Below are 12,048 nucleotides of genomic sequence, written 5' to 3'. Positions count from 1 at the left end.
GGGAACTTTCACATCTAGCTATCAGCATTTTTTATAGCAATTGGTGGAGAACAAACTAGAGTTGGAACTAGAGCGAAGATTGTCATTTGACTGATACACAACTTGAAGATGAAGTACAAAGTTTCTCTGGAGAGCCTAGCTAAATGGCTACAGCACATGCTGTAAACCACAATGATACTGGTTCAATTCCCCCTCCGTATCTACTACTACTGCTTCACTTTTATCTATCCAACAAAGGCAAACTGTTCATGTGTAAGTTTAAAAACATTATAGCTTTAAATAAAATCTAGCACAAAAAGATAAGACAGAAGCTTTTTGGAAATCAGAAATAACTTTATTGTCCTTCACAAAGCAATACAAATTTGACTTTGACATGGCTCACAAAACATATATACAGTGTCAAAATGTCCTTCACATCACATTATTTACCAAGTTATTTTTGTGGTCTTCTGTCTACTGTATATAAACTGGTTTTTGATACTATTGTATTTGTTTTAAACAAAGTCCAAATTTATAATACCCTACCAACAGGGACATTATCTGTAAAGAATTGGGCCAAAAGCACTCTTTGGAGAAAATTGTGAAAGAAATTAAAGAGATTTGTTTGACTATAGGAAGGTTTAAATCCACAGGGTTATATACCCCTATTGTTCCCCAGGCACCTTATTCTATGTCTTATCAGAGCATGCAATATACCGAAACATATGCACCAATACTTATGATTACTTATACATAATTATACTTATGATTGCCCCAAATCCCCTGAAAAACACTTCAAGACTTTTCTGTCACCTCACTGACTTAATAGACATTAAAATGAAAAATTAATTAGAACAAGCATAATGGTACCAACCAACTAATTTGTATTTTATCAGAATTTGTATTAATACATATACATTAATTAATACATATAGTATGTAGATAAAATATAAGTGTGATTAAATTCAATTATTACAATATCTGGAATAAAAAAAAAAAATAATCATGACAATCATGTTCCAGTGTTTATCAGCTCACTCCATTGACATGTCAGCCCTCCCCTAAAGATCAAGAAAAAAGGAAAAGGAAACATGGTTATAATTTCCATACAGTTAACATTGGTGAGACATCAGCTCTGATACCAGATTCAATTTTGTACTCACATGTGATTGGTCCAGCGGTGAGGCGATTTTGTGGATCTGAGTTGTCAACAGAGCGATATGACCTTCTGCTGCAAAACTGTGAGGTGAGAAGGGGTATAATGATTGGACTCATATAGCGAGTGTTTTGATATAAGCATTGATTGTTAACTTGTTGATTGTTGATTGAGTGAGAGGATAAGGGTCTAACTCACTGGAACACAATTTTGGCTGGTCTTGTCACACAGCTGTATTTTGCAGTGTAAGTAGATGCCACGGTTGCCACCCTGGAATTGGAAGAGCAAGGCAGAGAAACGAGCACGAAGGGACCGGCCATTCTCAACCACTAACACACGACGAGTGTCAGTAGGACAACTGGTAAAAATGTCAGACAGAGTCATCAGGATCACGATAGCCTACATCACTATAGATCACCATAAATTAGGAGGGACATGTACCTGTGATGAATCAGATAGTATCGCATGGGGTCATCAGGGTTTGAAGAGTAAGTGGTATAGCAGCAATCCAGAACCACTGCAAAGCTTGGATCACTCTGAGGCACATACACTTGCACATTTAGGGCAGATCCGATTGGCAGGGTGACCTGACCCGGTGGGTAGCTGTATAAATAGCGGGAGTCATGGAAAAGACTCATGTAGGCTGTGGCTCTGGTACCTGACCCTGTGAGGCCACCCTGAGGGCTGTTGAGAAGGAAAGACAATGAGAGATGTATTTCACCCCTGCAATATAATTCTATATCCTGTGATGTACATCTATAAGGTGTGCTATTGTAGTTACCAATTAAATAAAAGACTCACATTTGTTGTCTGATAACAGCGTTAAGGCTGGTGTTGGTTTCCAGGGGATAGGCACAGGAAAACGGAATGACCTCAGGTTGAACCAAGGAACCGTTGCTTGGAGGGTAGAAAAACAGAGAGTTGTAGTAGATGGCATGGGAGGTGTTGGTCTGAAAGAGAAATGATGGGTGAATGCACAGTGAGCTGAATAAGCAATCATACTTCTTAGTGCAAACAGCATGGGACTAGAAAGTTAGAGACACCATTTTCATTCATAGCAGCCTTTATATCACTGTATTGCATCTTTTAAGTTTTAACCACACCATATATGGCACTTTATCATGTTATTGCAACAATAGGAACATCAAAGATGGCCCTTTATGACATTTATTTTCCAATCCCAGGACAAACAGGACAAGAGCTGAGGTGCCCTTGAGCAAGTCACCTAACCCCCCAGGCACAGTAATGTGCTGTCCACTGCTCCTGGTGTGTGTTCATTGGCGTGTAAAGCATGGGTTTAAAGGCAGAAGTTGATTTCCCTACTGTGGGACTAGTGAGGGAATATCCTAATCTTTATCATGTTTCAGCTTCACGAAGGCCTTATTAAACAATTAGTGCAAATGTTATTTAACATAGGGGGACCTAATCCATAGAAAATGTTTCAACTTGAACAAAAGATTTGTGCTTATCGTTGAGCTATATGAATTGTGAAATAGTAGTTTCGGGTGAGTTCTGATTTAGTCAGAGGCTAAGCCGAACACAAACACACAGGAACATTCCCACACATAGTTGGTGCTACCATTGTAATTTAGCTTATAGCCAATGTCTGAACAGTTAGCACGCTGTTTGGCATGTTCAAATTCATATGATTAGTGGAAGTTTGAAATTTGCCTTGCATTCTGTTTGAACACACCTTTAGTCTTAGCAGAGAATATGAAAATACATTTACAGAGCAGTTAACAATAATACCATTAAAAGAGAACAGGCATATCATTAATAGAATAGAACTTTTACACAAATAATCAGATAAAAAATAACATAGCTAATCTTACCCTCATTACAGTTCCACAATAGCCAGCCTGACGTGGCACTCTGTACCACAAAGTATTACGACGAGCTGTGTAGCCAGTACAGTAAGGTGATGCCATGTGACCAGTGAATGCATTTAAACCAGCTGACAGCAGCCTGTCCAATGGCACACCAACTTCCATCTGATAAGTGGAGCAAACAAGCTGAGAGGCCTGGAGAAGTGGTTGTACATCTAAAACAGCAAAGAAAACAAAAAAATGTAAGAGGGTCAGAATTTGATTAAGTTTGATTTCACTGTATTATCTCAAAACAAAAGAAAAAACTAACTAAAATGCTATTTGAATTATAAAACGTAAATATTTACCTTCACATATGACACTCGCATCTTCTCCATGACCACAGTTGTGGGACCCTAATCCCCGATGAGGACACTCTCTGAGTGATGACTCACTGCCTGAACACCGAAGGTCATCTAACCAAATTTGTCCAGTGCCTTGTCCAAAATATGCACGTTGTGGTGCTGACAGAGCCCTGCCACAGCCCAACTGTCGACAAACCACCTGGGCATCATTCATTCCCCAGCCGTCATCACACACCGTCCCCCACTGGCCGCCATGGTTGATCTCCACTCTGCCAGAGCATCGTTGGGCAGAGTTGACCAGCCTCACTGTGGCTATTTCTGGTTGAAGAGAAAGCAAAATCTTTGACAACTCACATGGCAACTACAAGTTGGAATTACACCAGTATTGAAAAAAGAAACGTAACGGTGCTTGATCATTTAATCCTTGCGTGCTTACCAGATGCATAACTTACCTTCACAAATTACACTCGCATCCTCTCTGTGAATACAGTTGTGGGACCCGAATCCTTGATGTGGACAGTCTGTTATCGATGACTCATTTCCTGAACACCGGACATTATCTAACCAGATTTGTCCGCTTCCCTCTCCGAAGTGTGCGTATCGCGGTGCTGACAAAGCCCTGCCACAGCCTAGCTGTCGACAAACCACCTGAGCATCATTCAAATCCCAGATGTCATCACACACCGTCCCCCACCTGCCACTCTGGAAGATCTCCACTCTGCCAGAGCAGCTGCTGTTGGAGTTGACCAGCCTCACTGGAACACTTGGTGGTGTTGTCGGAGCAGGTGTGGTTGTCGTGGTGATTTCTGGTTGAAGTCAAAACAAAATCTATCAGCTCACATGGCAACTGCAAACTTTAGTGTCACATTTGGGAAACCGTTTCACCAGTTAAGTTGCACCTGCATTTTATTACATAAAGTCACTGCTCATATCCTATTTATATTATCTTAATCTAACACTAACTTATCTTTTTATTGTAAATTGGTCTTCTTCATCTGCAAGTCAATGTTCATTAAGTATGACATCCCAGATAACTTCCCATTATCTTCTTTGGTGACACATCCAAAAATAATAGAAACCAAAAATGACAATTTCTATTTTTAAATCACTAATTTTCGATGAGATAATACTTTTGTATAGAACGCCTGTGGCAGAGATAGTAATTAGTGGAGTCTCATCCAATCCTTCCCTCTCAAAATGGCCACAAAGGACAATCTTGTCTGCATCTCCTTTTATTTTCCCTGGCATTGAGCCAAATGTTATAATATGCAGATGATCTTTTAATGTACTTGTCTAACGCTGATATGTCCATTCCTAGTTTTTCAAAGGGGCTGAATAATGTGTACACAGCTTTTGTTGATTCCTGTTAAATGATCGGCAACTTGATGTTGGTTTATTTTGCAAATGTTTGTGGTCTTTTCAGCACGTTCAAATAAAACTATGCAAACTAAATTGTATGATACTGACAAATTTTCACAATTCATTAAAGCCCTTTTAGGACAGGAGCCTATCATGTTTAATAATTGAGAAGATAGGACATGGAGGTGGTGCCAAGTTATAAGTATCTAGGTGTAAACCTGGATACTAAGTTGGACTGGTCCCTAAACACAGACGCTAGCTACAAAAAGGGGCAGAGCCGCCTCTTTTTCTTAAGGAAGCTCAGATCTCTGGACATCTGTAGTAAGATGCTGCAGATGTTTTATCAGTCTGTGGTGGTAGTGTGTTGTTTTATGTTGCAGTCTTCTGGGGAGGCAGCATTAGACACAGAGATGCAAGGCGGTTGGACAGACTGGTCTAAAGAGCTGGTTCTGTGGTTAGAACCAGGTTGGACACACTGGAGGAGATGGCGGAGAGATGCACTGTCAAGATGCTTGAGGCCATACTGAAATACCCGGATCATCCGCTACACAACACCGTCATGGACCAAAAAACAGCAGTGGACGGCTCCTCTCTCTCCGTTGCAGGACGGAGAGATTCAAAAGATCCTTCGCTCCTACAGCCATCAGGCTGTCTCATTCTAACAGAGCTAGCAGACTCACTGAATTTCCCCTCGGGGATTCATGAAGTAATTTTGATTGATTGCTTGATTGATCATTGTATATCTAGTTTCTTGAAATATCTATCCAGATACACAATGGACAGGGTGTAAGGAACTATTACAATACTCTACCTCAGAGAGAAAATCATGTAGGCCATAGTGAAATTTTTCAGAAAAAAAATATGTGATTGGGAGATCAGCTTTAATAACATCATGGTTGATAGGGGGCAAACTAGTTGCTTACAACTGTGAATACATTATCGAGGTGAGCTTTACTTGTTGATTTACTAAGCTAAGCTAGCTAACTGCTGCTAACTGTAGCTGCCACTGGCTAGGTGGCTGTGGTAGCTGTGAAGTTACAGTTCGATTCACAGACTCAGCCCTGTGGTGTCTGGAGCCAAACCTGACAAGAAAACCACCTCGGTCCTGTGTTTCCTGTCATTGAACTAGCCTCCGCCAGTTTTAGATGCTATGTTTGGTCCAGCTATGTTGGGAGCTTCCAGTCTGAACCGAGTCAGCCACTAGGACAACGAATGGTATATCAAGGCGGGGGAAGTAACCTGGATGTAGCTCACATTCAGCGATATTGGTTTCTGTGAATGCCAAATCACTCTTTAACTTTCTGTGTTTAAAAGAAAGGTAAATATCCATGGGAAATAGGAATAATGCTGAATCAAACTGAGCTTGAATCAAAGATTGACTTTTGTGACTCTTTATTCATATGGTAAAATCACACAGAAGTTATAGCACGGAAATAGAAGAAGAGTATTGCAAGTAATATTCTTATTCTTTTTCTATGACTAAGGTCACGCTGCTACCTGGTGGAGATTCCAATACACCAGTCAAGCAGTCAAAATAATCTAGAGTGTAATACAACCATGAGGGGCTATAACAAAACAAATAAAAACATATGTTTCATAGATGATAAGCAATAAATATCAGCGGCAAAAATGTGATCAGGGCATCTATAGACATAAAAAGTACTTGGCTGTGCCAGATGATGATGGGTACATTCGAAACTGGAGGGACAGAGTTTCTGTCCCAAAGCCCTAGATTTTGAATGGAAGTGTACTTGATAATTTAATCATCAGGCTCCTTTTTTGGTTTGTTTACAAATGAATAGTCTAAACACAAAGTAATGCCTAAATTGTACACTTGCTTAACACAGTTGAAGAGGATTCCTAATATGTCTAGTATCCAGTTAGTTCAATGTTATAAGATGCCTTCTCTAGTTGTATGTGAGAAAATACCATGTGCAGTGTGTGTTATGCATAGACTTACCTTCACATATGACACTCGCATCTTCTCCATGACCACAGTTGTGGGACCCTAATCCCTGATGAGGACACTCTCTGAGTGATGACTCACTGCCTGAACACCGAAGGTCATCTAACCAAATTTGTCCAGTGCCTTGTCCAAAATATGCACGTTGTGGTGCTGACAGAGCCCTGCCACAGCCCAACTGTCGACAAACCACCTGGGCATCATTCATTCCCCAGCCGTCATCACACACCGTCCCCCACTGGCCGCCATGGTTGATCTCCACTCTGCCAGAGCATCGTTGGGCAGAGTTGACCAGCCTCACTGTGGCTATTTCTGGTTGAAGAGAAAGCAAAATCTTTGACAACTCACATGGCAACTACAAGTTGGAATTACACCAGTATTGAAAAAAGAAACGTAACGGTGCTTGATCATTTAATCCTTGCGTGCTTACCAGATGCATAACTTACCTTCACAAATTACACTTGCATCCTCTCTGTGAATACAGTTGTGGGACCCGAATCCTCGATGTGGACAGTCTGTTATCGATGACTCATTTCCTGAACACCGGACATCATCTAACCAGATTTGTCCGCTTCCCTCTCCGAAGTGTGCGTATCGCGGTGCTGACAAAGCCCTGCCACAGCCTAGCTGTCGACAAACCACCTGAGCATCATTCAAATCCCAGATGTCATCACACACCGTCCCCCACCTGCCACTCTGGAAGATCTCCACTCTGCCAGAGCAGCTGCTGTTAGAGTTGACCAGCCTCACTGGAACACTTGGTGGTGTTGTCGGAGCAGGTGTGGTTGTTGTGGTGATTTCTGGTTGAAGTCAAAACAAAATCTATCAGCTCACATGGCAACTGCAAACTTTAGTGTCACATTTGGGAAACCATTTCACCAGTTAAGTTGCACCTACATTTTATTATATAAAGTCACTGCTCATATCCTATTTATATTATCTTAATCTAACACTAACTTATCTTTTTATTGTAAATTGGTCTTCTTCATCTGCAAGTCAATGTTCATTAAGTATGACATCCCAGATAACTTCCCATTATCTTCTTTGGTGACACATCCAAAAATAATAGAAACCAAAAATGACAATTTCTATTTTTAAATCACTAATTTTCGATGAGATAAGACTTTTGTATAGAACGCCTGTGGCAGAGATAGTGGAGTCTCGTCCAATCCTTCCCTCTCAAAATGGCCACAAAGGACAATCTTGTCTGCATCAGGCTTGGAATTTCCTCATTTTAGGGGCAAGGCCATTTGGCCTTCCCGTTCACATTTTTTTTAAGGGCACAAAGGCCACATGACAGGGCACAAAGGCCGTTTGGTTAATTACGCTGGTTTTACCTTTCAGATTAATACCTTAACATTCTCATTCACCAAGAAACATTAATTATGTATTAAAACATTTGTTTTAGTTTAAAAACATTGAAAAACATATCATATTGTAAAACATTGCATTAAGAGAGAGAGAGAGAGAGAGATAATGTGAGTGACAGAGAGAGGCTGAAACAGTGTTAGAGCCTGGCCATAGAAGTGAGAAGGTACTGGTAGAGAAAGACAACAGCCACCACTGTGACCTAAACACAGAAGTATCAGAGATACACTTTCTCCTGACACAGTGCAGTGCACAATATATTAAATATATTAGAAAGAACCTTTTTGGAAAATGACAAATGAACCTGTTTTGAAAATATGGCAGATGCATATATTTTGAAAAGATGGCAAAATGAATCTCCTGCCTGAGTTCATCTAAGAGTAAAGAAAGAGAAATGCCTCCTCCTGCCATAAAAAAGGAACCTGCTGAGGTGAAATCTACATCAGCTAAATGTCGAGCCCTTGTCCCTGAGGTATGGAGACGTTAGCGCTATCCCAACTAGCTAGCTATTGCTAGTTTTCATGACGCAAAAATGTAACGTTAACGAGTCAACTTTAAATAGGCTAATACAATGGTAATTACCTATCAATAGTACTTTCTATAAAAACGTAAGTCCTGTCAAATACTACCACATACTTCAGTCACAACATATCAAAACAGCTTGTCCCGCTAGCTTGCCTGTGCTGCGCATCAACACATGGCTCATTAGAATATTCAAATGAGCCATGTGTTGATGCGCATGTCTGAAGGACGGGGAGCGGGTCGGGGTTTGACCACTAGGATGGCTGTATAATTCCATAAGCCCAGCACGCGTCACTAGCGTGTTTATACTGGAACTTTGACAGGGGCACAAAGGCCACCTTGCCCGCAAATTGAACATTTTCTCACAGGGCATCAAGGCCAAAGTGTGGGGCAACGACGGCCATGGCCGTCGTGGCCGTCGTGAAATTCCCACCCTGGTCTGCATCCCCTTTTATTTTCCCTGGCATTGAGCCAAATGTTATAATATGCAGATGATGAATGAATGGTCTAAACACAAAGTAATGCCTAAATTGTACACTTGCTTAACACAGTTGAAGAGGATTCCTAATATGTCTAGTATCCAGTTAGTTCAATGTTATAAGATGCCTTCTCTAGTTGTATGTGAGAAAATACCATGTGCAGTGTGTGTTATGCATAGACTTACCTTCACATACGACACTCGCATCTTCTCCATGACCACAGTTGTGGGACCCTAATCCCCGATGAGGACACTCTCTGAGTGATGACTCACTGCCTGAACACCGAAGGTCATCTAACCAAATTTGTCCAGTGCCTTGTCCAAAATATGCACGTTGTGGTGCTGACAGAGCCCTGCCACAGCCCAACTGTCGACAAACCACCTGGGCATCATTCATTCCCCAGCCGTCATCACACACCGTCCCCCACTGGCCGCCATGGTTGATCTCCACTCTGCCAGAGCACCGTTGGGCAGAGTTGACCAGCCTCACTGTGGCTATTTCTGGTTGAAGAGAAAGCAAAATCTTTGACAACTCACATGGCAACTACAAGTTGGAATTACACCAGTATTGAAAAAAGAAACGTAACGGTGCTTGATCATTTAATCCTTGCATGCTTACCAGATGCATAACTTACCTTCACAAATTACACTAGCATCCTCTCTGTGAATACAGTTGTGGGACCCGAATCCTTGATGTGGACAGTCTGTTATCGATGACTCATTTCCTGAACACCGGACATTATCTAACCAGATTTGTCCGCTTCCCTCTCCGAAGTGTGCGTTTTGTGGTGCTGACAAAGCCCTGCCACAGCCTAGCTGTCGACAAACCACCTGAGCATCATTCAAATCCCAGATGTCATCACACACCGTCCCCCACCTGCCACTCTGGAAGATCTCCACTCTGCCAGAGCAGCTGCTGTTAGAGTTGACCAGCCTCACTGGAACACTTGGTGGTGTTGGTGGAGCAGGTGTGGTTGTCGTGGTGATTTCTGGTTGAAGTCAAAACAAAATCTATCAGCTCACATGGCAACTGCAAACTTTAGTGTCACATTTGGGAAACCATTTCACCAGTTAAGTTGCACCTACATTTTATTATATAAAGTCACTGCTCATATCCTATTTACATTATCTTAATCTAACACTAACTTATCTTTTTATTGTAAATTGGTCTTCTTCATCTGCAAGTCAATGTTCATTAAGTATGACATCCCAGATAACTTCCCATTACCTTCTTTGGTGACACATCCAAAAATAATAGAAACCAAAAATGACAATTTCTATTTTTAAATCATTAATTTTCGATGAGATAAGACTTTTGTATAGAACGCCTGTGGCAGAGATAGTAATTAGTGGAGTCTCATCCAATCCTTCCCTCTCAAAATGGCCACAAAGGACAATCTTGTCTGCATCCCCTTTTATTTTCCCTGGCATTGAGCCAAATGTTATAATATGCAGATGATGAATGAATGGTCTAAACACAAAGTAATGCCTAAATTGTACACTTGCTTAACACAGTTGAAGATTTAAGTTTGCTTATCACAATGGAAGAGGATTGCTAATATGCATTGTATCAAGTTAGTTCTATGTTATAAGATGCCTTCTCTAGTTGTATGTGAGAAAATACCATGTGCAGTGTGTGGTATGCATAGACTTACCTTCACATATGACACTCGCATCTTCTACATGAGCACAGTCGTGGGACCCTAATCCCTGATGAGGACACTCTCTGAGTGATGACTCACTGCCTGAACACTGAATGTTATCTAACCAAATGTGTCCAGTGCCTTGTCCAAAACTTGCTCTATGTGGTGCTGACAGAGCCCTGCCACAGCCCAACTGTCGACAAACCACCTGGGCATCATTCATTCCCCAGCCGTCATCACACACCGTCCCCCACTGGCCGCCATGGTTGATCTCCACTCTGCCAGAGCATCTGCTGTTACCGCCGACAAGTCTCAATGTTTGACCAGGCGTTGTTTGAGAAACTGTGAAAATAAAGATATTGCATACAGATGTTACAATGTCACATAATGATTTAATAAAGAATTATGTGTGTTTTGGCATGTTTGCAAGTATATGACAATATAATACATGGAGAAGGACAGTCTTGAGGAGTCAGGACTGTGTTTCTATTGTTTTTTCCACACGTGGTTGCATTTCTTGCAAACAATAAAAATTGTGAGTTGGAAAAGATCCAATCTTGGTGGTTTTTCTGAGTGATGACCCCAGGAAGAAAGGGTCTGTTTACGGTTTAACTCTTTACTAGTTGGATGTGCCCAGAGAACCTCCTTCCCCCTGTTTGAGCTCCTCACTCTATCTCCTAAGCTGAGCCCAGCCACCCTATGGAGGAAACTAATTTCAACCACTTATACCGCAATCTAATTCTAACGGTCACTACCCAAACCATATGACCATGAGATTCTGCAGCTTGCGGTTTGCGGGCTTCGGGCTGCGGCGGTAGTGTTTGTGTCTGGTCTATTTTCTCCATTAGATGAATCTGTGGTGAGCCTCCAGACTCAGGTGAGGACTCAACTAGCAGGCGAATCAGACTGGTTAGTGTAGTAAGCATCTCTTTAGCTTATTAATGTAGTTTGTTAGCTTATTACTGACAGTGGCTGACACAGCATAAGTGGTTGTACAATAATATCTGCTATGATTTTAGTGTGTTTTTGCTCTATGTACCTTTGGTTTTTTTGTTTTTAATTCTGTTCACATGAGTATCTCATGCTATTTAAGTCAAGACAAGCTATATGTTCGGCAGGGAGCAGCCAGGCTGTAGTCTTTTCTCCCTGCTACATGTAGTAAAGGATTTTGATTTCCAGAATATGAAAACAATGAGCAGAAAGACACTGAAATGTTCCATAGAGCAAGAAGGGACTGCAGAGTAGTGAGGTAGACTAATTCTATTTGGTTTTGAAACTCCCTGCAACTCCCTTCCCATTACAAGAAGTATGATAATTTAATTTATTTGAAAAATAAAACTATAATTAGTGCAACTTAAAGACAAATTTATGCTTAATGTGCAACCTGAAAATATGTCAGTCACTTTACCT

The 12,048-nt window shown here is 41.2% G+C and overlaps 1 pseudogene; it reads right to left on the bottom strand.

Moving 5' to 3' along the window:
• Positions 1-225: 225 nt before the first annotated feature.
• On the bottom strand, positions 226-11,564 carry LOC131963156 (deleted in malignant brain tumors 1 protein-like; annotated as a pseudogene).
• Positions 11,565-12,048: the final 484 nt, after the last annotated feature.

The sequence above is a fragment of the Centropristis striata genome, chromosome 3 (assembly GCF_030273125.1).
Source record: "Centropristis striata isolate RG_2023a ecotype Rhode Island chromosome 3, C.striata_1.0, whole genome shotgun sequence".
In the NCBI taxonomy this organism is placed as follows: domain Eukaryota; kingdom Metazoa; phylum Chordata; class Actinopteri; order Perciformes; family Serranidae; genus Centropristis; species Centropristis striata.
The sequence above is the reverse complement of the archived record's forward strand: the minus strand, read 5'-3'. Positions and strand labels throughout refer to the sequence as shown.